This window comes from Anser anser (assembly GCF_964211835.1).
Source record: "Anser anser genome assembly, chromosome: 14".
Taxonomy (NCBI): Eukaryota; Metazoa; Chordata; class Aves; order Anseriformes; family Anatidae; genus Anser; species Anser anser.
The window spans coordinates 13,763,638-13,785,999 of NC_139735.1; the positions used below are offsets into that span (position 1 = coordinate 13,763,638).

At 47.3% G+C, this 22,362-nt stretch overlaps 1 protein-coding gene across 3 annotated transcripts in view; it reads left to right on the plus strand.

Moving 5' to 3' along the window:
* LOC310881383 (uncharacterized protein) overlaps nucleotides 1–22,362 on the plus strand; it is a 289,311-nt gene that overhangs the window by 129,135 nt on the left and 137,814 nt on the right. The window contains exon 8 of one of the 3 annotated variants that reach the window (XR_014572326.1): nucleotides 11,061–11,241. The exons of the other annotated variants lie outside the window; for them this stretch is intronic. The gene's annotated coding sequence lies outside the window, so the exon portion shown is untranslated. The remainder of the gene's footprint in view (nucleotides 1–11,060; nucleotides 11,242–22,362) is intronic. 3 annotated transcript variants of the gene reach the window in all.

Sequence of the window (22,362 nt, forward strand, 5' to 3'; positions counted from 1 at the left end):
CATGCCTATTTCCTCTTGTTTCAGAGCTGTTTTACGAGCATTGACAGTGTGTGAAAGGGATGTACTTCTGCAGGGAATCTCCAGAATTTGATGGGAGGGCAGTTGTCTCGAGTAAACACAGTTTAAAACTTACCTGAGAATACATCACGCAGCTCTTAATCTGAGTTTGTTTGCAGCTGGCAATGTTGTGGCCGTGCGTTTAGGAGCAGATGGTCCAAACTTGCTAGGTGGGCATCTCGGTACTTTTTTCCAACTGAAACGTGTTTTAGGATTCAGCTGTAACAGCAAATATCTTATTGGCTTGTTTGAATTACCAGTTCTGTCATCAGTTTTTATGTGCCGATTCCCTTGGTTTTTGGTAAGAAAGGCCGTGTAGCTTTGGAGTTGGCCTGGCTGTAATAATTCTGCCTGTGCCACCTCAGAAACAGCTCTGTGAATGTATGAAAACAGCCCCTTCTTATTCCGTGGATTTTCGGGCCCTCTGCAGCTTCCTTTCCTTTAGCCTACCTGCTGGGGTGGGATGTACCGACCCGTACCTGTCAAGGTCCGTGCGATTTGGTGCTGGTGCTTGCGGCAGTGAAGGGCTCCGTGCAGTGCGTGAGGACTGCCCGGGGCCCTCTGAAGCTGTTCACAGCAAGGGCTTGATCGGGGCTGGCGGGCACGGTTTGGCTGGGGCTGGGGCAGAGGTGAGGAGATGCTGGGACCTTGGGGCCCTGGGCAGGAGGAGCACACCCAGCCGGCTCCTCAGTCCCGCGGCAGCTTTCATCACATTTCCACCCAGGTTCGGCCTCCAGGCAGGTCGGTCACAGCGCCGCAGTCTGCGTGTGATCCCTTGGGCTTTGCTGCTGTTGGTGGTTCCTACCATCGCGAGCTGAATCCACCAGCGTTGGCTTGTTGATCCATACGATAAGCTTCAAAACTGGACTTTCAAAAGCAGCATCAGGCATCGCCCCCAGGCAGAACTTGGCTAAAGCTCGGAGCTGGTGCCTGGAGCCGGAGCCCAGCGCCTGCAGGCAGAATGGGCCCCGTGTGGTGGAGTCAGCGCCGGGACTCGAGTCGACCCGCGGAGAGTCGCCATCTGCCCGGAACTAATTCGACTTAAGTTTTTTCCTCTGGATTTGTCTGGTAATACCAGCAGAATGTTGCAGTATTTGGCCAGCCATAAAACAGAAACGCTAAACAGCCTGAAAAATATTTTAGCCTGCTACTGAGATTAAAGCAAGCCCCAGATAGCTATATAACTGTCAGGCAAATCAAAGCGTGTCACGGTGCGTTGCGAGGGAAGATGGACTGGGGCTGTTCAACGAGCTCCAAATGCTGCCTCAGAGTTTCCAGCGTGGGTGCGCAGGACCCTTCACCGGGAAGATGGATAAGGGCCAGGTGGAGGAGAGCGATGAAGACGTACAGCGCAGCCAGCTCCTCTGACACAGCACGACCCCTCGCAGGGGTCCGCAGCCTCGGCTCTTCACTTCAGCTGCAAACAGGAAAAACGCTGAAGTGCAAATGAGAAATATAAACTGAGACCATTATTGATTGGGAAAATGCAGTCCCCACGCTGCATGAGTCATGTAATCCACAACGCTTTTCAAGCTTAATTTGAGAGAAGCAGAGGTGCATGGAGGATGGTTTCAATTTCCAAGCAGTGCTTTTTGACCACTCATGCTTTTGAAAAGTAAAAATAATATCTTGGCTCAGGAATGAACGTGAAGCAGAGGTATTCTGCTCTTGGCCCGTTGCCTGCTTACCCTCTTGAAGCAGAACTTATGTATTGTGATGGAAACATAACAGCGTGTCCTGCCAAAGAGCAGGCCATCCGTACCGGAGCCTGCAAACTGAGGAGTTATAGCTGCAAGTAGAAAAGTTGGACCGAATGGAATCAAAGAGGTTGGATTCTGGATAAATAGGCAATTTGGGGTTACACCTAATATTTTTTAAATAGAAAAAAAGCTTTTTACTCAGTGGGGTTCCTGTTGAGATGAAAGCATCCTGAAAATGCTCATTGGAAAAGAGACTAAGTCTGGTTTTGAGGCTAAATGCACTTCTTCAGAGGATCTTTGGTTGTATTTTAATCACAAAACTTACACTCTGTGTTCTCGCAGGCCTTCCCTTCCACTGGTACAAAACCTTCAGCTTTAATAAATTTGCTTCCAGTGTTATTCTCTTGTAAATAAGGTTGCTCTGAAGTTTACAAGCCAGATTTAATCCAGAATACTGTAACAAGGTTAGAAAATAGCCACTTTTGCAATAGTTCACTCAGATCTTGGTCAAATTCTAGACCAGGCAGTTTATATTCTTATTTGTTGCATCTTCATTTGCAGGGGAAGAGGATGTATCAGAGAGTTGCCACAAGATGTGTGCTCTCTTAGGATGTATAGGCAGGTTGCAAAGCATGTGCTTAAACTGGGTACGTGGGCCTTCTGGACCTGGCAGTGCTTGCTGGTCTTCAGCACCAGCATGTGAAAAATACTGGAAATGAGGACTGTAGGTTTCTGTGTTGGATCTACCTTGATATCAGCATTCTGTTGTATCTAATAGAAAATGAAATAAACCAGTTGTTGTTGGGTAAGTTTTGCAATTTGTAAAACTGGTTTGCATCAGAATTATAACTTCAATGAGTTCATGTGCTACTAGGAGAAAAGAGGTTTAATTTTCAAAGTTCCCAATGGTTAGTTGTGATGATAGTGCGATTCTACCAAGGGAAAGGAGCTACAGTCACCAGTTCTAGCCCCAGCACAGAAGAGAGGTTTCTTCCAGCCTGAATCTAAAACTACAAGGTTTGGATTAACCAGGACTGAAGTTACAGAGTGAGGGGGGTAAAGTGTGTAAATAATGGGGAAAGGTGAAACAAGTGTAGAGAAAGAGATACATGGGCTAGTAAACCCATTCATCAGTGAGTAAAAGTACAAAGCTTAGCAAGAGAAATATGCACGAGGCAGGAAAGAAAGGGATTTATGCGTAGAAAAGTTGCAAGTGTAAGAAATGCTAAGAATAACAGCAAAACTATTCAGTGAGGGAATTTTATTGGAGAAAATGAGAACGTTTACATAACAGGATGATTATTTCTCTTAAGGGAACAAAGATCAAGCCAAAAAAACGAGCGTGCTGACTAACATTCTATCTTCCCTACGGAGGTTTTGGGAGGTTGTAATCAGCCCCCTGGTATTTTCTGTGTCTTCACAGTGGCAGAAGCGCTGTAAAATTGCCAGCGAGCTGCAGCATCTAATATGAATGGGAAGAGGAGGCAAGGAGGAAAACAATGGTGGTGTTTCAGTTTCCTTTTGTCAGGCCAGTGCAGGTGATGCAGGCTTTGAGAACGAGTCGTTGTGTGGCATCGGGATTTACCTCCAAGAGCCTGGGCTGGAGAGATCGGCCGGGGAGCGTGCAGGGTGAGAGGGGAAACCGGGCCCTGCTCTGGTTCGTGCTGCGTGCTCCTGCTGGAAGGGGCTCAGCCCCCGAGGGAGTGCACGGGCACGGGAGGACATCTGGGTTGGGCTGGATTTAAAGTGCCTGTTGGAGGCAGAGACGCCCAAGGTAGTGTGATGGAGCGTGTTGTGCTGGGCAGCCTTAGTGCCCTTGGTGGGATCGCTTACTCCGTGCTGTGAAGCAGGGAGTACCGATACAGACGGAGAAAGACCAATTGCAAAGCGGACTGCTGATTTTGTATGATACAGCCGTTTGGTCTTGAGCCGATTTTGAGCCGTGTAAATAACTGGCATTATGTGAGGGCATTGAAGTAGTGCATGTGAGCCTCTGGGACTGCTGAACGCCCTGGCTGAGGGGTAGGCTCAAGACTTCCCGTGGTAGGTCACCCTCACGTACACAATCATCTGCTTCTATCTGAAGTACTGAACAAGTGTCGTATTTCAGAGAGGGACTGGTCATTGTGCACAGAAGCTTTCTTTGCTGAGAGCCAGGGACCAGGCTCGAAGCCTGGTGGCAGTCATCCAGCGGGCGATCGGCGGCACCGTGGCCATCGCAAAGTTGAAAGCCAAGGAACCGTGCTGTAGCTGGTGGGGGGGTTTAAACCCCCTAAAGGTTGTCTGTCTATATTCAAGGCATGTTTAGTGCGAGCTATGAAGCTTGTCCTGTGGGATTGGTAAGGGCAGGACCACTTGGAAGCGTTAAGGGTAAGATAAGGGAAAGCGTGAGCCTTGTGAATGCCTTCAGGGCAGGCTCTGCCTGTGTTACTTCGAGAAATGAGACACCGTGAGAGTTTATCCTTGAGGAAGAGCTAGAGAATTCATTCCTGTCAGGTTATAAAAGAGTTTAAGAAATGCCATGAACTTCACATAAAGTCAGCAATTTGGGGAATCTACTGTTAAAAAGTATCAAGTGCTATAAAACTTCCTTTGTTTCAGGAGAGAGCTATGGAAATGCAACAAGATTCACAAGTCATTCATCTAAGGCTGCGGACTGGTGTGTAGGTTTGTGCAGTGAGAACATTAATATCTGTTAAATTCTCCAAATTAACTTAAACATTCCAGAGAAGGGATGTAATTCCCCATTGTGTAAGGAAGGAATTCACCCCTCCCCCAGATTTTCTGCTTTCCAGGGACTCAACAAAACTGGCAATAACAAGCCGACCTTTTTCCCTGTTAGTAATCGGGTCCAGATTGGCAGTGGCTGAAAGAGGGACCGGCAGAGGGCTTTGTGTGATGGGGCCGAAGGGGCCGGTGGCTGTCAGGTTGGTTCCCATGGGGTATGTCTGCACCAGGCTGGCAGCCCGGGGCACCCCCTGAAGAGGCTGGAGTTTAAGCTTGTGCCGTGGTTCTCGGTTCGTGGCACGTTATTCCCCTCTTACGGGGGCAAAACTTGTAGGCTTCTTGGGCAAATTAGGAGAGATGTATTACTGTGCTGAGTTATGCTTATTAATTTATTATGGCTCCTCCTTTCCAGCGTTAGCCTTTAGCTTGCGCCTGGCTTTTTGACTTTGTACTTGATAATGATGCTGCCACAGAAAACTTTTTGTGGTAAGGAGAAAAGAAACCTTTAGGCTGCACCCTCAATTACCAATAAAACCTGTGTATTTTCTGTGATGCCTAGCTGCTTTGAGGGACATCCCAAAAAGCTGATGGTAGTGGCTTTTCCCTGCTGTTCCCAGCCACGGGGGAAGAAATGCCGTGCTGGCAGGAACCTTGCTCAGGATGCTGGAGAGCAGGTAGAGATCTGCAGGAGCCTGGGTGCATTCTGTACGGGGAGGAGAGTTTGTACATGTCCTTCACCTTGGGGGCAGTTTGTGTGTGGTTCAGCCAAGTGTCTATCGGAAGACAAAGCTGGAGAACGGGCTGTGCGTCCAGCAAAGCAGAGCGAGCGATGGAGAGGAAGGCACCAAGGGGAACTTGACTCATGAAAGGAGTGGAACAAACCTGCCCAGTGTACCTGGCTTCATGTTCAGCCCCTAAGATGGTCAGCGGTGCCATCTTGTGTTGAGTGAGTGGTATTTGGGGGAAAAGTTGGATACGGTTGCTGGAAACACCTGGGGAACAGGAGCTGAAAGAGCTGGTGAAATTCGTGGTGTGAGATGAGAGCGGGGAAGCCCATAGGTCATTGAGACAGAGGGGCAGAGGATGCCCAGCACAAAAAAGTCACAACAAAAAAGTCTGTGCAATTCGGACACTGCTTGTGCACTAGAAGGTTTATTTAGCAGTGGGTTTTCTGCTTAAATTATGCACATTTCTCGTTACAAATACAAAACTGAAATGAAACCATATTTTTTTCTGTTATGGGAAAACTCCTCAGTGGAAATGGCTCGAGCATCCTTCTGTGAGTAGAACCTTCTTTGTGAATGTTTGCGCAGTTGCAGTGGCTGAGAGCACAAGGACGCAGGGCCTCAGACCCCCGCGCTGCTCGCTGCGGCTCTCAGTGCTGTATGCTGTGTTCCTGCACGGACGGCCCTTCGCTGAGACACGTGGGGCCGTGCAAGTCATGCAGGCAGCTCCGTGCCTGTGATCAAGTGGTTGTGACCTTACAAATGAAGCTAATAGATGTCACGTGCTTAAGTTTCCTTACCAAATTATTTGTCCCAATTGAAGGATAAGAGGAAAGTGATTGAAACCACATTTTTGCAAACAGTCATATCTGCAGAAAGAGAGCTCAAATCCGTCCGAGTATTTCTTCCTGAAAGGCGAGTTGAGTGGCTCTTCTAATTAAGGCTGTTGGAAGCGAGGTGGCTTTCTGAAATTCGTGTCTTGAGAAAGATGGCCAGTACTTATTTAGTGGTTTCAGAAGAACAGCTACAAGGGATTTCTGTTTAGGCTGATGTGTCTATAAGCAAGTTACACTTCTTACCATGTAGTACACAATTCAAGAAAGCCCAAGAATTTGAACATAATTTTTGGATGGGGTTTTGTAACCAATCCACGCCTCCGTTGTTGAAAATAGAAAAGGACTTGTTTAGAAGCATTTAAGGTTTTTAGTAGTAACCAAGATAATTTTCAGCAGAACCAGTGATTTTTGTTGTTGCAGCCATTGACCGAGTCAAAACCGCTTAGCTGGATAATTTAACTCGGTCATCGAGCAATCATTGTTTGGGGTCTCTCAACCTCAGATGGAGATTTGAAGGCAGGCGGCTGGTTCCCATAATAACCTGCAGCCTGGCGGCTTCCCGAAGGCAAACCTGCTCAGCGAGGCTTCGGCACATGACATTTTGCACCGAAGTCTGTCTTGGGGCAGATGGGCTCATGGTTCACGTGTAAATCTCTGTGCACTGAAACCTGACTTGAGTGCATAAAGAACTTTGTGGAATAAAACCTTGGGGAACACATCTGACCTTCATATAACCAGGTCCCTGGGAAATCTGCAAAACAGAGCCCTGCAGATGACTAGGGGGTTTAGGTTAAGTGGTGTTCTGGCCATGAAAGTTTAACTGTAATAACTGTACAGGGAAGACAGCTTAGGCTGTAGAAGAAGTGGCAAATCCCCCAAAGATGCTGTAGAATCTGTGGAATTAACGTTTCTGAGTATAGAGGATTACACTGTATGCAGAAGTTTCTCTAGATACAATACCAAGCTGAAAAACAAATACATTGGTGGGACTAGCCTCTTCGGGACGCCAGCAAAATAGGATGTGGACAATGAGTAAAAAGGTAATTAAACCAAATAATGTTGGCATAATAGAGTATTGCTACTAACTTATAAATTGTGGGCTTCTGTGAATTACTGCTATTGGGAAAGAAGAGGGTTTTACTGCTAACCCAGCAGTTGTATCCATTTGTTCTCCCCAAAATGTGGACTTGAAAAGTTTGATTTGCTATGACACATTTAATATATTTCAAAACAAAATGGGCTAATCTGGGGGTATACAAAGTAAACAGATATGGTGCAAGGAAAGGTGTTGGAGGCGCAGAGACACAGGCATTTTGCAGGTTGTGGCCATCTCCACGTGTGGAATAGCAGAGCATCTTCCTGCAGCCCCCCTGGCAGAAGGTGCTGGCAGTGCTCCCTTCGGCAGGGCACCTGCAGTTCCCTTCTGCCCGCATACCCGCAGGCGCTGAGCCGCAGCCTGAGCAGGACTCAAACTCCAAGTTTCCAGAGTTTGCATAGCTGAGTTTCTACCTCATGCCCCCGATGAGCTCTTCAAGACAGAGTAATTCCAGGTCAGTGCTATTCCTCCCTCCCGTCCGGAGCAGGGTGGCAGCGCTCCAGCTCTTCCCCGCTCTCCCGGGGTATCCGCGCGCCCCGGTGCCGGGCTCCAGCTCCCCGGGCTGGGTGCCAGGGCTTGGCGCGGGGCCGCCTGCGCTCGGGGTACGGCTGCAGCAGCAGCTCTTCCAAAACACAAACATGCCTCTGGGGAATGCCCCGGTCAGCTGCAAGAGCCGCAGCGGAGATGGTATTCGAGTAACGTCACTCTGGCTGCTAGCCATTTCAGCGGATGATTTATTATTTTCTATACGAATCTGCTTTTAAAGCTTCTCATATAGTGTTACGGATGATATCATTCAATGTTAAGTACTTACAAGATCTGTTTCAACCTTTGAATGTATGCAGAGATACGGTCTTGGCAGTCGTAATACTCGGTCCTTTCTGTTTATTGCTAAGGACATGCAGCTCAGACCTCTCCCTCGTTACACTGCGAAGAGAAATCATTTTCTTTAGAATTTGAAATTACTATTTGTGTTCCCCTTCCCTCTATCTGAACATATCCAGGAATGGAGACGCAGCCCATTGAATGTTTTCTAGTGCACAACTGCAAGCAGTGCAGCAGTACAGACGGCGGGCGCTGGAGCCCTGCACAATGCTGTGACTGCACGCAGTGGGCACGGGCAGGAAGGGGGCAGCGTGCCCGGAGAAGCTGAGTCCATGAGGTGGGCATGTGAGAAGTGAATTACTGACCTGGAGAGCAAGGATGAGAAATTGTCTCTCAAAAAAAATGCCTTGGAGCCTTTCGGGATGGCTCTGGGTGCTACGCGGATGTGCTCCTGACCCCAGCGCTGTGCCGGCTGGTGCCAGGGTGTGCGTGCAGCTCTCACCGCTCCCTTGTGCAGAAGAGATGAAACATGCCAACCTGAGGGTGAGGGTGGAAGCTGTTCTGTGTCTGCTTGTCCTCCGCTCCGTTAGGAGCTTGCCTTCTGAGAACAGATTGCAGTTGCAGTTCTTTGTTGACCTGCACTTGGGGAAGGGGTTTGCAGCCCTTTTGCTGGTAAGGGCTTCTTGACTCGGCAGTAATTAAAAAAATAGAGAGGAGTTTTCATTGAATTCCTGCCTTTGCTGTCAGCTTGTATGAGGACACGGTGGCCAGTGCAGTACCACCACCAGATGTGCAGCCGGGGGTGTGTGTAGTGGAGTTGATTTGTTTTTTTTTTTTGTTTGTTTGTTTGTTTGCATATAGAACAAGGAGTTAAAAGAGCAAGTGTTTTGCAGATAGGTGTCTGGAGAAAGTCTTGAGCACCACTGTTCCTTGGATGATCCACTTTCAATTCCTGCAACAGTAACCAAAAGCTAAGAAGCTGAAATACTAGGTTGAGCCTGCCTGTGTGTCTTATGTTAGTTTGCACAGTATAGATTTGCTAATGAAGGGGAGTCACAAGGATCGTTACTTATGCAAGATCTCAGGAAAGATTAATGGCTGTATATCCAGCTCTTCTCATAGCCCATTAATCTTCACTGCGGTTAATGAGTCTTTATTGATTCTGTCAGGTAGGGTAATTTCCATTTCTTTCATCGAGGCAAGTTAAATACATGCTTATCTACTTTTTTTTTTTTTTTGCCAGTTACCTCTTCACTTGTCTGATCAGGTCTGGAAAAAAAGAAAATGGGCCAGGATTGTCATTAATGGATTCAGTGGCCTGGGCAGAGCTGCTCTGTCACATTTTGCTGGTAGAAAATGAATCCAACAGAAATATGCATTGTTTCCCCTGCATTGCCACCTTGAAATATGTCTCAGCACAGGTTCCCTGCGGTACTGGTGTTGGCACAAGGACAGGGGCCTGAGCAGGAATCCCCGTCAACCCCCCTGCAGAAGGGAGGCCAGAAGTAGAGTCATGAGTTCAAGGAAAATACTGGACTGGTAAAAGGGTATTTCTACCATTTTTTGGCAAAAAGAACTCAAATACAGTGATTATTATTATTTTTATTTTACCAAGTATTTTGCGTGAAAGCTGTTGGTGAAAATCTTCCTGCCCTCAGTGACTCTTAGAGCCCACTTAGGTTACGCAGAAGCTCTCCTTCCTTGCAGTTCCATTCTGGGTTGCACCTCCCCAAAAGAGCCTGTCCCCCCTTTTTCAACCCAAGACTGTTGTGGCAAAGAGGAGAATTTGGAGACTTTCAAGTGAGAGTGGAGGGAGAAGCAGCTGGTACAGTGACACAACATTATTGAAAGTTGTGCGGTTTTATACCTTGGAAAGAGCAGACCTGAGAAAGCTGTGAGAAAAAAAAATCCTGTATAATTCAGCATTGAATAATCTAATTACTTATTCCCATTTCTGAAACATTGCACTTTAATCAATCAAAAATTGCAACCTGTTGGTTTCACGAGCCACAAGCAGAGAAGAAGGTGTACTTATGGTAGAAGGGCCAGTGCCTGGATCCTACCTAATAAATGCCAAGCACTTGTGAGGCATGATTGAAGCACACTAAACGGCAAATTTTAAATCTCATGTGCTGGATTACAGGCAGCATTGTTCAACGTGGCCAGCAAAAACCAAAGCTGTAAGAAGCCTGCCTAGAAACCACCAGTTACTCTTGGCTTCTGGGGGAGCAGCATTGCATTTTCTGTTTGGGAAAGTGATGACTGTGCTAACAAATAGTAGTATCTTTGAAATAGCAAACTGAGCATGTGTCATCCCTTTGAAGGACACATGTTGAAATGGAGGGCGATTAGTTCCAGATAACCTAGCACATTTGTTTATGTCAGTACCTTCAGTTTGTCTCAGAAACTTGCTGATAGGGGCACTTTGAGATTCAAAACAAAACAAAACAGAAACAAAAGAAGCTCGGCATATTGTTCCGATGAAGCGAAGACTCTTCTCGATGTGTGTGCGCTCCATTTGATTGATCATGGAAGCCCTGGAAGGCACCAGCGTCTTCAGGCTCCTCGTCTGCACCGCTGCCCCAGGCGATGGCAGATGGAAGCAGAAGCACGCGGCACAGCAATGCTCCCCTTCCCTTGAGTCCAGCACAAGGGTACACACCCCGGACTTCTTCCATCCAAGACTCAAATGAATCTTCTGCCTATGTAGTGGCACTTAAAAAACCCTATCAGAGCTAAAAACCTTACAGTGATCCTACGTAACCAGCTTCTGCTTGGGGACTTGGATGTTCATAGTGGGACTTCCCCTTAGGGCTTCCTTTCTGGTAACTCAGGGCAGTTGTTATCCCCTAGGCCAACCTCATATCAGCAGAGGCAGTAAGGGGAAAAGCTGTAAGAGTCCAACTGAGTCTGGGTTACACTAGTTACTGGGGTAGCAGCTTGTTCTGTTAATGTCAGTTGGGCTTAAGCAGAAGTGCTACCCTGGGAAAATAGGGCTGGGCTGTGGGGAGCGAAGGCTGCATGAGGGGCTCCGCACCCAAGGCTGCCTTCTTGCTTGCTGACTGACTAATAAAACCAACGCTTTGCTATTTAGTCTTACAGAAGTAGCTAATGAAGCCTCAGTGCCTCGTATTGGCGGCGATGCTCCCAGCTGATAGAGCCGTGTGCTGGAGCAAGCAGTAGGAACCGGCTCTGGCTTCCACGGTGCCACCTACCCTGGTCGACGCTGCTGTCATGAAAACTCGGCAGAGGCTCCCCAGGCGGACTGAAATAAGGTGGGGGAACATGTCACATGATGGGGCCTTTGTGTTCTTTGTGTAGTTTGGGAGTGTCACTGCTACTTCGTGTTCCAGGCCATTATATTTTTAAATAGGTCATTATTTTTGGACAGCACAAAACAAACTACAAGTGCATCTGACTTGAAACATAGCTTAGGAGGCTGCTTGGTAGACAGAACCGTCTCTAACCCGGTCAAAAACGTTGCGAGGGGGTGTGTGGCAGGTGATGGAGGTGACACAGACCCTTCAGGGCACGCAGGCTAGCCGAGGTGCCAAACCACTGCGGGGACTGCACACACTAACAGGATGCTCGCGCTTGTGGGCTCCCTGTGATTTTGTGTTCGTACTGCGGTGGTGGTTGGTGCTCGTCAGGTTAATCACACTCATCTGTGCCCCTACGGCTGCTGTATCTTTGTGTAGCTGTGTCGACTTCACTGTAGGAGGAGCGCTGGGCAGGGCAGGAGCTGGCTGGCAGCCGGCAGCCCCGTGTCCTGCCTTCTGTCCCCTGCTGCTCCTTGGTGCTGGAGGTGGGCATCACCGCCCCGAGCTCTCTCTGTCCCTGTCAGAGCCAAGGCACAGGAGTAGCTCTGGATGCCAGAGCCTCAATTTCTTCTTCCAAATAGCATTCGGCTGCAGAAATTAACTTGAGAAAAATCCATCTCCATCCGAGGAACATGTACACATCTGGACGAGTAGTTATGAAGATTAATGTAATGCACGGGGTCAGAATTCCCACTGACATTTACTCAGTTTGTCCAAACAAGTTAGTGGAAACCTCCTGTGAATATGAACTGTACTCTGCAGCGCTGCGCAGGCATTTAACATCTTGGATGCCAGTTTCCTCACAGGCACATCTGTAAGTCTTAGCCTTTAATTGCTTTAAAATATAATACTGGGAGCAAAAAATCATATAGATGATGTGTCACTTCTAAGACCAACTAAAGAAAAACAAGCAACAATGAAGTTCTCCCTGTCTTTGGACTTAAAAATCAGTCCTAATACAGCCAGGTTTTCAAGGAAGATGGAAATTGCCTGCCAGACTGAAACACTTTTTTGCATTAATGATCGATGCCTAAAATAACGCTGAGATGTAACGGTAGCTGTGTAGGATTCACGGAAAGGTGACAGCTTCTTGAAGCACAGGCATTGACTCTGGCAGCCGAGCCAAAAGGCCTGTTGTTTGATGCTGAACGGTAACTGCTGGGCCCCCAGGCTGGCCGTAGTTCTGAGCAGGAACTCCCAAAGATACCCTTGGCTCCTTCGGGATGGTGAGCGTTACGTAAAAACGAGGCGTTGCGGGGGTCCTATGAGCAAGGCATGTGCATTGGTCTCAGTGTGCGGGTTTGAACTCAGCTGCCCTAAGGATGAGTATTTGAATTTGGAAGCAATGTGATATTTGCCATACTATAAAATCAAGAAATGTGAGGTTTTTAGTGTCTTAACTCCCTCCCAGTCCTCTCCAGCGTAGGGTGTGCTGTTACCATTAAACCAGTACTAGCTGTGTCATACAGCCCTTAAATTAGCGTGTGTGTGCTATGGCCTGATGTGGTTTTCTCCGTACGGCAAGAAGTTGTTTGGTCACAGAGCACCTTCATACAGGCATGTTGCTGGTTTTACTAGTATAATGATGATAACTGATGTTTTAAAACCGATAAGGTCGCTGATCACTGACAGCTACGTTTATTTGGCAGCCAGCTCGGCTGTATGAGCAATTAACACAAAATGAAGCAAAAATGTCCTGTCCTGCTCCCTGGCCCGATAGCAGACTGGGTGCCTTGTTGAAACACGGTGCTGTTTACTCGACTCCTTTGTCACAGCATTTGGTGATTATGCTCTCTAGCCAGGTGGGCCATGCAGCAGTGTAGGAAGGGGTCACACCTGAGCCACGTAGCCAAACTCTAAATTCCTCACATTGCAGGTTTGGCCATGATGAGTTAATCACGCAGTTTGCTACTATTATTCCCTTTTTTTCTTTGGATGTGTGCAGGTTCACAGAGCGAAGGCAAGATGATTGTCTAGTGTATATCAATGGCTGTAAGGAATGCAGGTCCCAGTTTACCAGTTGTTCTGCCAGCGTTGAATATGTCAGGTATTTCAGACAGGAACGTTCAGGGAGCTTTTCCTCAGTGTGGTGCAAATCCTGCAGCTAAGAAAGGAGCCCAGGAAGATAATGTGCCTCTTTCCATGTTCAGCATTTCCCAGCTGATGTGAACCTCAGTCATGTGGATTCAACTACTGGCTCTGCAATGCTACCCGAAGATAAGGCAGTAACAACTCATTTGTATCCCCAAATGATATAAACCAGAAGCAGATCTCACCATTTGTAAGTGGCTTCCTATCGGAAGGGGACTAGAGGTGAGAATAACTGTGCTGACTGCCAGCTCAGAGCTTCAATGATTAATAATGGTAAATCCTTCAAACCATATAAATAGAAAGACGGCATTGTGCGTAGTCCTTGGTACAGGCTCTGTGCCATTCACTTGCAGTGTTTCTAATACATCTCTGAAATTAAATTATATTTAGTTGTTTGTGCAAGAAATTAACATGGATTTATACATGTACTTGCAGTTCAGGAGGGAGAGATGAGTACTCTCCTCTTGGAAGTGGAGATTACTTCATGTACAGCTTTTTGGCGAGTAAAAATAGATTTATTCTATTTTTGCATGTTCATCTGATTCAGTGCTGAAATCTCTAAAGCAAATGCAGCAGCACCAGTTGCATTCAGCTCAGGATCATGTTCTGAATGATGATGAAAGAGAAGAAATGTGTTATGCTACACTAAATAAAAGGGGGGGGGAGTGTATTGAACACTGAGTTTGCTCATTTGATTTGTAAGCATATGAAACAGCCTGCCAGTTTCTTCAGCTAAGCACATAAATTACTTATATCGTGGTTGTGTGTTCTCTGTGCTCGCTGTTATCATTGGAAGCAGTTTTATCAGACTCTAGTCCCTACGGTACTTCAGAAAGTTGTAAGAACGCAAAGCTATCTGAAGGTCATTTGCAATCTTAACTTGAATTACTTAGAAATTACTAGCTGCTGTCAGCTGCTGTAACAGCGTTGATACGTATCATAATAGTTGTACAGTGAAATGGGAGATGTACTGAAGGTATCTGAAACAGAAGCAAAATGTGTGGCTTTTGTGTGTAGGCAGGAGGATATTTCACTGTCAGCTCTGAACACAATCCCTGTACTACGGTGAGGCGCAGTGACTCCGTACTCATGGAGACTGCTGACAGTAAGACAGGCACTTGAAAATTCGTCTTCACCAAGGATTTCATAGGCAGCTGGCAGATTTCCAGGAGTAATCTGCTGGGGCTGTGCGGGAGACGCATTGAAATAGCCTTGGTTTCGTGCCAGTTGACTGGCAGTGGAACAAGATTCTCCGGGGAGGCTGTTCGGCCTCCATCCCTGGGAGGTTTTCAAGACCAGAGTGGTCGAAGTCCGGAGCAACCTGCTCTGGTCTCATAGCTGACCTGCTCTGAGCAGGAGGTTGGACCAGAGGACCTCGTGAGGTCATTTCCAACCCAAATGATGCTGTGATAAGCTGCAGAGTAGGCTCTGCTTTGCTCGGAGGGATTTGTTGGAGGAGCAGCTGGGAGAGGATGTTGTAGGAAGCCCGCTCCTTCCTTTGAGTCAACATGAAGTCACTTGTACTGCCGTGAGGAGTTCACCCTGGGTATGCATCCACGCCACGCGTATGACCAAGGAAACCCTAACACACCTTGCGTTGAAGCTGCTGAAGTCCCCACTTGGGGTTCTCAGCTCCTGTAGGGGTGAAGTTGTGCTGCCTCAGCAGCAGAGGACATAGCTGCTCGGTACTTACCTCCAGCTCCCCCATCCACCAGGACACTGGCAAGCTCTCCAGTGACAGATATGTGTCGTGGTTGCCTGTTTGATCTCCTCTTCAGTCACAGGCCCTTGCAACCTAGTGTGTATTAACAGTAAATAGTTGAAGAGCAGAGAGCAAAAACCCTGAATTTGTATCTGTGGGGCACTTCTAGGTAATTGCTGATGGCTACAACGGTTTCTGTATCTGATAGGACTGCGTTTTGTCACCTAACGCATAGGTGATAAGCCACAAAAGCAAATTATGACATAGAAGTGAGGTCCCATCTGACCTGGTCCCACACCCTGCTACATCAGCTCGCAGGCAGAAGCCCTGCAGGTGCCGGCTGTGGGACCCTCGCGGTGCAGGCTGTGTCAGGGCGACACCAGCAGCCCCGTGCAGGTGAGGGCGCGCCTCAGGCTTCCCCCAGTTTCTGTGGCCCCCCCAAAACTCTTGCATTGCCTTCAGCTGCTGTCTGTAGGGATGGCACCAGATTGGCTGCAAACTACGAGAGCTGGAGCAGTCCAGTCTTCAGGAACTCAGGAGAAAACGGAGAAATTAATAATCAAAGATGTTAGTTATAATTTTTTTAAGGCCAGTTGACAATCCTGTCTTTCACTGTCTTTAAAAAGTTTTTTTTTCTCAGAAATAGAAGAAAATAAGTTTGAGTGAATGAATGCCACCAGTTCACTCCCAACTTGCATTTTCCAAGTGTCTTACTGTGAAGCTTGCTTCTTGATTCAGTAGTGTTTTGGACTATAATCAGAGGACTTCAGGTCAGTTCCTAATTGCTGGAGGAATACAGTAAGTTCCTGAACGTAGTGGGTAAAGGCAGCTATTCCACCACAGCCCTGCACTGCCTCTTTGCTGGTGTTGAGCATAAGGTGTAACAGGCAGGGATTCTCCTTGAGAATTTCATAATTTAATTCCTGATGGCTCAAATAGCCCAAATGAGGGTGACGTGTCCTCTGATCCTACATCCAGATAGCTTTAATGGAGAGGTTGTGGTGGGCTTTGCATCAGTTTGTTCTCCTAAACTTCTGTGTTGTTCGTTGTCGTTCTGTCAGATCTTAACCCATATCCTAGAAATATCTTGTTGCAAGAAACTCAAAAGAAAAATTGGTGACTGGCTTTGTTAAGGACATCTGCAGGTCTGCGGCACTGTTACGCCCATCGCTGCCGCACGTTATCTGCAGGTGGTAGTGAAGGGGAATCAAAGCTTCAGCTGGTGCTGGAGGAACAGCTGGACCTCATAAGATCTGCAAAAGAAGATTCCTCAACTGAAATATGTCCTTGGAAAGCCATATGTGCATAGCTGTTAGGATTTTGGAAATGATGTGGTGGAATGACAGGGAGATGACTGGTAAATATTAATTGGGAGAGCGGCCCGTGCCAAGAAATTCCTTGTGATCGCATTACCTCCTCCTCATGCAAAATATTTACTGAGTCAAATCCCGCGATTTAATTTACCGGAACAGTGCGGTCATTGCACAGCGACTTCGAGAGAAGCCACAGACGGCTGGCACGTCCCAGCCTTGCCTCAGGGACAGTGGGGTGGCCCGGAGCAGGGTGCCTCCGGCAGACACCTCATCCTGGCCAGCGTCGAGCCAGGGCACAGAAGGAAAGGCTGAGCTGGTGTGGCCGCGCTGAGAGGCCGACGGAAATCCAGGAGGTAATGCCCGAAGTTGGGGTTTCCCTCCCAGAGCTGCCAGTGAGCAGGCATCGCTGCTGGTGCACAGGTGGGAGGTTGGTGGCATGGAGGAGGCTGTGCCAAAAAGGAACAGAAAAAAAGAGGGAAGAGGCATTTTTACAAATATTTCTACACTTCATTCTCAAATTTACTTCCATTTCGAATTTTAAAACCTCCTTCATGAAAACTTTCCTATTTTTTTTGAAATGTCAGAATTCTGAATTGAGTTGAAAATACCAGTATTTGAAAGCCTGCTAAAAACCTTTAAATGAAATACATTTCACATCATCTATTGCTCATGTTGACTCTTTGGTATTGATGGTATCACCATTTTAGCGGCTGCTCTGAATTTCCAGACCTTTTCTTTAAAATTCAGAATTTAAAATACGAACCTCATGTTAATAAACATTATTAAATAGATGCATGTTATATCACTATAAGTTTAAATTTGCCATGTTTGCTGCACCCAGGAAAATATTCGCTGTTATTAAGAACCTTCGGATAGCCCATTGAAGGTTTCTCCATAAATACAGATGCACAGATAACAGCACAGCTGTGTCGTTGCAAGGTCCGTGTTTTCTCTGAAGTGCAACAGCCCGTACATGGCCTTAGCCCAAAAGGTCCGGCAGCCTGGTGGACACAGGGATGCTCCTGGAGCATGGTGGTCACCCTGGAGTGGTGGCAGAGATCCAGCCAGGGACGGCTCTGGGGCCTGCTTAGGTTCCTCTTGGGGATAACTGAGGGATGGCAGCTGCATCCCTACGTCCTGGGATACCCAGCAGTTCTGAGAGAAGGCACAGAGCCAGCACGTGAGAGCAGCAGCAGCAGTGAGATGCCCTTGGTAAGACACAGTACGCGGTTTGGGGACTTCTCGGTTGCTTGAATGTTAGCTCGGAACGAGTCTGGGGTGGCATGCAGCAGAGCAGGTCGTGCTTGCCTGACGTTAGCGCGATACAGCGACCTCCTGCAGGCTGATTGCTGAATTACCCGGGTGTGTTTGCCTTTTGGTAGGGAAACGATGAGTACTTACATGTGAAAATTGTTGATGACACTGCACAGCTGCTCCGCTCGTCTGCATATCCCTGCATTTCACCATGTCTTACAGCATCAGCTAATTTAAGATTACTTTTTTTTTTTTTCTTTAATCTCCTAGAGTCAAATAATTGCAGAAGCACAACTTCTGGTAATTGTAAAAAGTTTCAATTACTTGCTCGAAAATGGAATTCCATGGGTTGAAAAGCCCTTCTGAACACCCAAATGCCCATAGCAATCTCTTGAGTTTAAAACTTTTTTGGGAGGGGGATTTTTGTTTCCATTTGCTGGGAGGGGCAGCTGTGGAAGTGTGACCCGACACATCACAGGGATTCTTCTCCCATTTTTGATTCAGTAATTTATATGGCAGGGAGACAAATGCATGGACAGTGTGAAAATACTTCTGTTTAATTGGAATAAATTATTTGAGAATTGAAAGTGAAATTTAGGATTTAAAGGAAGGAAGACCCTAGGAAAGTGCCACTCCTCTCTTCAGCTGATGCCTCATGTCCAGAGGTTTATGGGGAAAACGTCCTGCCATGCTGAAGGCATGGGCTATGTGTGCATGGAATAATCCCAAACTCGCCTATCAGCGTTCCTTAGCCTCCCGGCAACGTGCGGTCAGTTTTCATTTTCACTCTTAAAATTGTTTCCGTGTAATGCCCTTAAGCAGCTCTATGCATTACAGAGAAATAGAAAATGCCCCCCAAATTGGCTGCCTGATTATTCAACGCGATCGCTCCCAGCTCGGTGTGGCAACACGCTTTTCATGTGGCTGCCCATATGCCCCGCACATGCCTGTGATCTGGCTCCCAAAAGGGTATGTTGTGATCTGCTCGCGTGTGCCAATTCACATATCTAAACGTTTTCATAAGGGGAACCCCTTTGTGTTAGTCATCTGGTTGTCAAACAAGACCTGGCTGTGATCCTGGACCTGGCACTAGATGAAATATGTGCACTTTAAACATTTCATACTCAAACTGATGGGAATGGGCAATTCCTCAGTACATTTTCTCAAGGATTTTAAACAATAAATGTCAACCTAAGGGCAAAGCAAGACAGATTTCAGATTAAAGGGACGGGGTTTGCTACACATTTATAAATCCCATAGTCCCAACCTCCTGCGTGTTTTTCAAAGCAACGAACAAGGAAAGGCAATGTCAGACGCAGTGGGCACTTTTGTCAACACAACTTTTTCCTTGCGTAGTGTGATAGAAAGATTTCAAAAATAGATTTTTCTGATGGATTCATGACTTGGCATCCCGTAGAGAATCTAGTATTCTTCCAAGCAAAGCTAAAGTTGTGTTAGAGGACTAGCAAAGCCAGTCAAAAGAACCTTTCATCCCCAAGATAACTAAAATATTCCTTTGTTTATTTTTCTCCCTCAATTACTTTTCCTGTCTTGGCTTAATCTGTAGTGCTGAAGCTTGTCAGCACCTATAGCCCTTCGTTTAGTATAGATGCCTTGGGAGCATGAATAAAAGCAAATTTCTCGTAGGGTCTCCCTGTCACAGCTGCTGCCTGAAGCCCATTGACTTTTTTTTCAAAAGACCCAATGCTGTGCACAAACAAAACCTGGAGCCAGTAGTTTTATATTGCTTAACACCAGCGATGAGTCCTTGCTAAGCCTGGTGGTCTGTTGCAACAGAAGCATCTAATTTGCTTGCTCTCCCACTTTTCAAAGAAAAAAAAAGGGTGCAGGAAAAAAAACGATTGTCTCAGAACACTTGTCTTGAATGAGACTTCATAAAATTTTCAAATATTTTAACATGTGAATTTTAGAATTTACAGCTGCAGAGAGAAGTTTTGAGTAAGAAAATGAAATTTCTGTTTGGAAAATTAATTCTCAAATAACCCACCCCCAAGCCTTTTTTTTTTTTTTTTTTTTAAATTTTCCCCAGGAAAGTGATGTTCTGAAACCTCCCATAGGTGCTTTCCTTTTGCGCTAGCTGGTGATGCCCTATGTGGAGCTGCCCTGCCCTCACTTGGATGGGGCTCCTGAGCCAGTGTCACCCAGCCAGGGTGCGACCCCAGCCCGTGGTGTTTTCCTGCTTTTCCTTTCCCTGCCTTCGCCTCTCTTGTCAGCTCAGGGGTAAGCTCACTGCCTTGCAAACTGCTCCTCCCCATGCACCGCTGGCACAAGGAGCCCTGCCTCCTGCATTGCGCCTCCTTAGGTGACACTGGAACCTTATAGTTTTATAGCTTTTTTCCAGCATGAGCGATGGAGATGCTCTCCTGTTGCCTGGGTGGAGCTGGGTTGTTCTCGGGCTGCTTGTGAAGCTGTTGGCTGGTTTCAGCCAGGTTTGATGGAGAAGAATGGTGAGCACTTCTTGACACCACGTGTGAGGCGGAGACCCAGCAAGTGCTGCGGCTGCAGGAGTGGTTGATGCTTGCTGTCATGGGCAGCGTTTCTTGCAGGGAGCAACAAGACCCCACAGAAGGAGAAATGCTGTGATTGCCCCAGCTGCAAGAAAAGCTTCAAGGAAAGTTTGCTCTTGCTGTTGTTAGAAGTGTGCAGCAAAGCAGGTTTCCTTGGCTTTAGCACTCGCAAAGCCACGTGCCTGGGTCACTGGGTACCGAAACCCCGTAACAAACCCAGTGCGAAAGCAAGAAGATGGCAATTGTGGCCAGGCAGTAGCAATTCAATGTCTCTGCTTCAGAGCAGGGTGTGTGTTGTGGCCAGGGCTGGCTGGCAGTGGCGTGGAAGCCAGGACGTAAGTGAATCGGGGGGAACAGGGAGTGTGGATCCATGCACAGCCTGGAAGGGGCCCCGAGGAGCCCGTCATGGCCTTCCAAAGCTCACGCTGCTGGCAGCTGCTGCGCTGCTATTTGCAGCTAGAAAATACCGTGGAGAGATGGTGCTTCTTGTAATTGCTCAGCTGAACCCATTGAATCAGTTGGACCTGTTCTTTGATAATTCTGTTCAAAATTGGTGTTTTATTCCCTCCCAGCGAGCTGCTCCAGACCCGCTTCCTTTCCATCAGGGTCCCTGCCTAGCTGCCTCGAGGAAAGCAAATGGGAACAGAGCGTGGTCACGTTGCATGGAGTGAGAGAAGGGACGGAGCTCGTTTCTCCAATGGAGAGGCTCTCTTCTTCCTGCTCGCTGCCACAGTCATCTTTTCTTCCTGCACCAGCATCGTGCCTGCTAGGCAGGGTGCTGTGAAACTACGAAGGAGAGGATAGCAGGAGGTATGAGAGGGAAAACTGCATTAAAGGCAGAAGAGAGCACAGTGGGGATACAGACAGAAAAGCAGGCTACGTGCTGAGCACGTTTAAAGGGACACAGCTGGAACGCTGGAGAGTAACAAAACTATCTTTCCATGTGTGTTTGCCTGTTCCCTTGTTATTTTTCCTCAGTATTGCATGCAGCGTGGTTCCCCTGCAAGGTTAAAGATCACAATAATGTTTTATGTAGGTAGCAAAATTCCCCCTGTATGGGAAGTGGTACATGATTTTACTTACAGAACAAAGAGATTTCATGGCTTCTTAACACATCAAAGGAAATCTGTCTGCTGGCATCTGTTCTAGGGATGAAGTCCCTTCACTGCGAGCCAGGAAGCTAAAGCATCTGTGGCTGCGAGGACGGTGTGTGCAAAACATGCTTGTGCAGATACCTGCAGGCAGCTCTGGCTCTCGTCCAGAACGAGCTGTATCCCCAGGGTGGCTGCTACGTGCCTCGCTGACCAGCAGCTCTTTACATCAACACTTTGCGAGAAAAAAAATGGGTACGTGCATGTAAACCAAGGCTTGGAAGAGTAGGAGGATAAAGATAGCTTTCACGTTCTTTGGGCTGGAGGAGTGGTGGGAAGTGTCAGTGGGCAGCGGTTCAGAAACTGCTGTAACTGTGCAGCTGCCTGGCTGTTTGGTCAGCAGTTTCACTCGTGTATTTGCACTTGCAGGCATGAGGACACTGATCTGCCCTCTCATATAATGTGCATGTACATCTGTTCGGTGCAGTTATCCGTATTGCCATAATGCACCTGTTCCTTCAGACTTGAGCACAAATTTAAGTGTATCAACTGAATGCAGGTGGATGTAGTAGAGAAAATGCGGTGTTTTTTTTTTTCTTTGTTTGTTTTTGTTTTGTTTTTCCGTGGTGGTTGATGCAAGGGGCAGCAGCCCCAGCCCACCTTACTGCGGGGCTCGTTACGGATCGACTGAGCCAGGACTCGCAAGGACTGTTGAAAGAATGGATTATCCTTAAGGTATTGCAGTTCGATGCTGAACCTGTCCAAGCTGAGCACGACCGATTGATTTTTACATCAAACCGAGTGATGCATGTGCAGTCCTGACTGGCAGAAAGGACAGATATTGGAACACAAGGCCTGGGCGTGAGTCCGACACCAAAGGACTCCTGCAGGTTGGGCAGACTAGGCTTCTGCTCTCTCAGCGCTTCGTTTGCAGAGTGCTGTGGTTTTCCTAAGGCTGTTTGGAGCAGGAAAAAGAGGAATTTTGGAATGAAAAACCAGCCCAGGTGCTGTGAGGAGTATACGAGCATTTCACAGAATATTGGTGACAGCAAGATGTGCTTTATCTGATGAAAAGGTACATCTTGTATGTGTCTCTG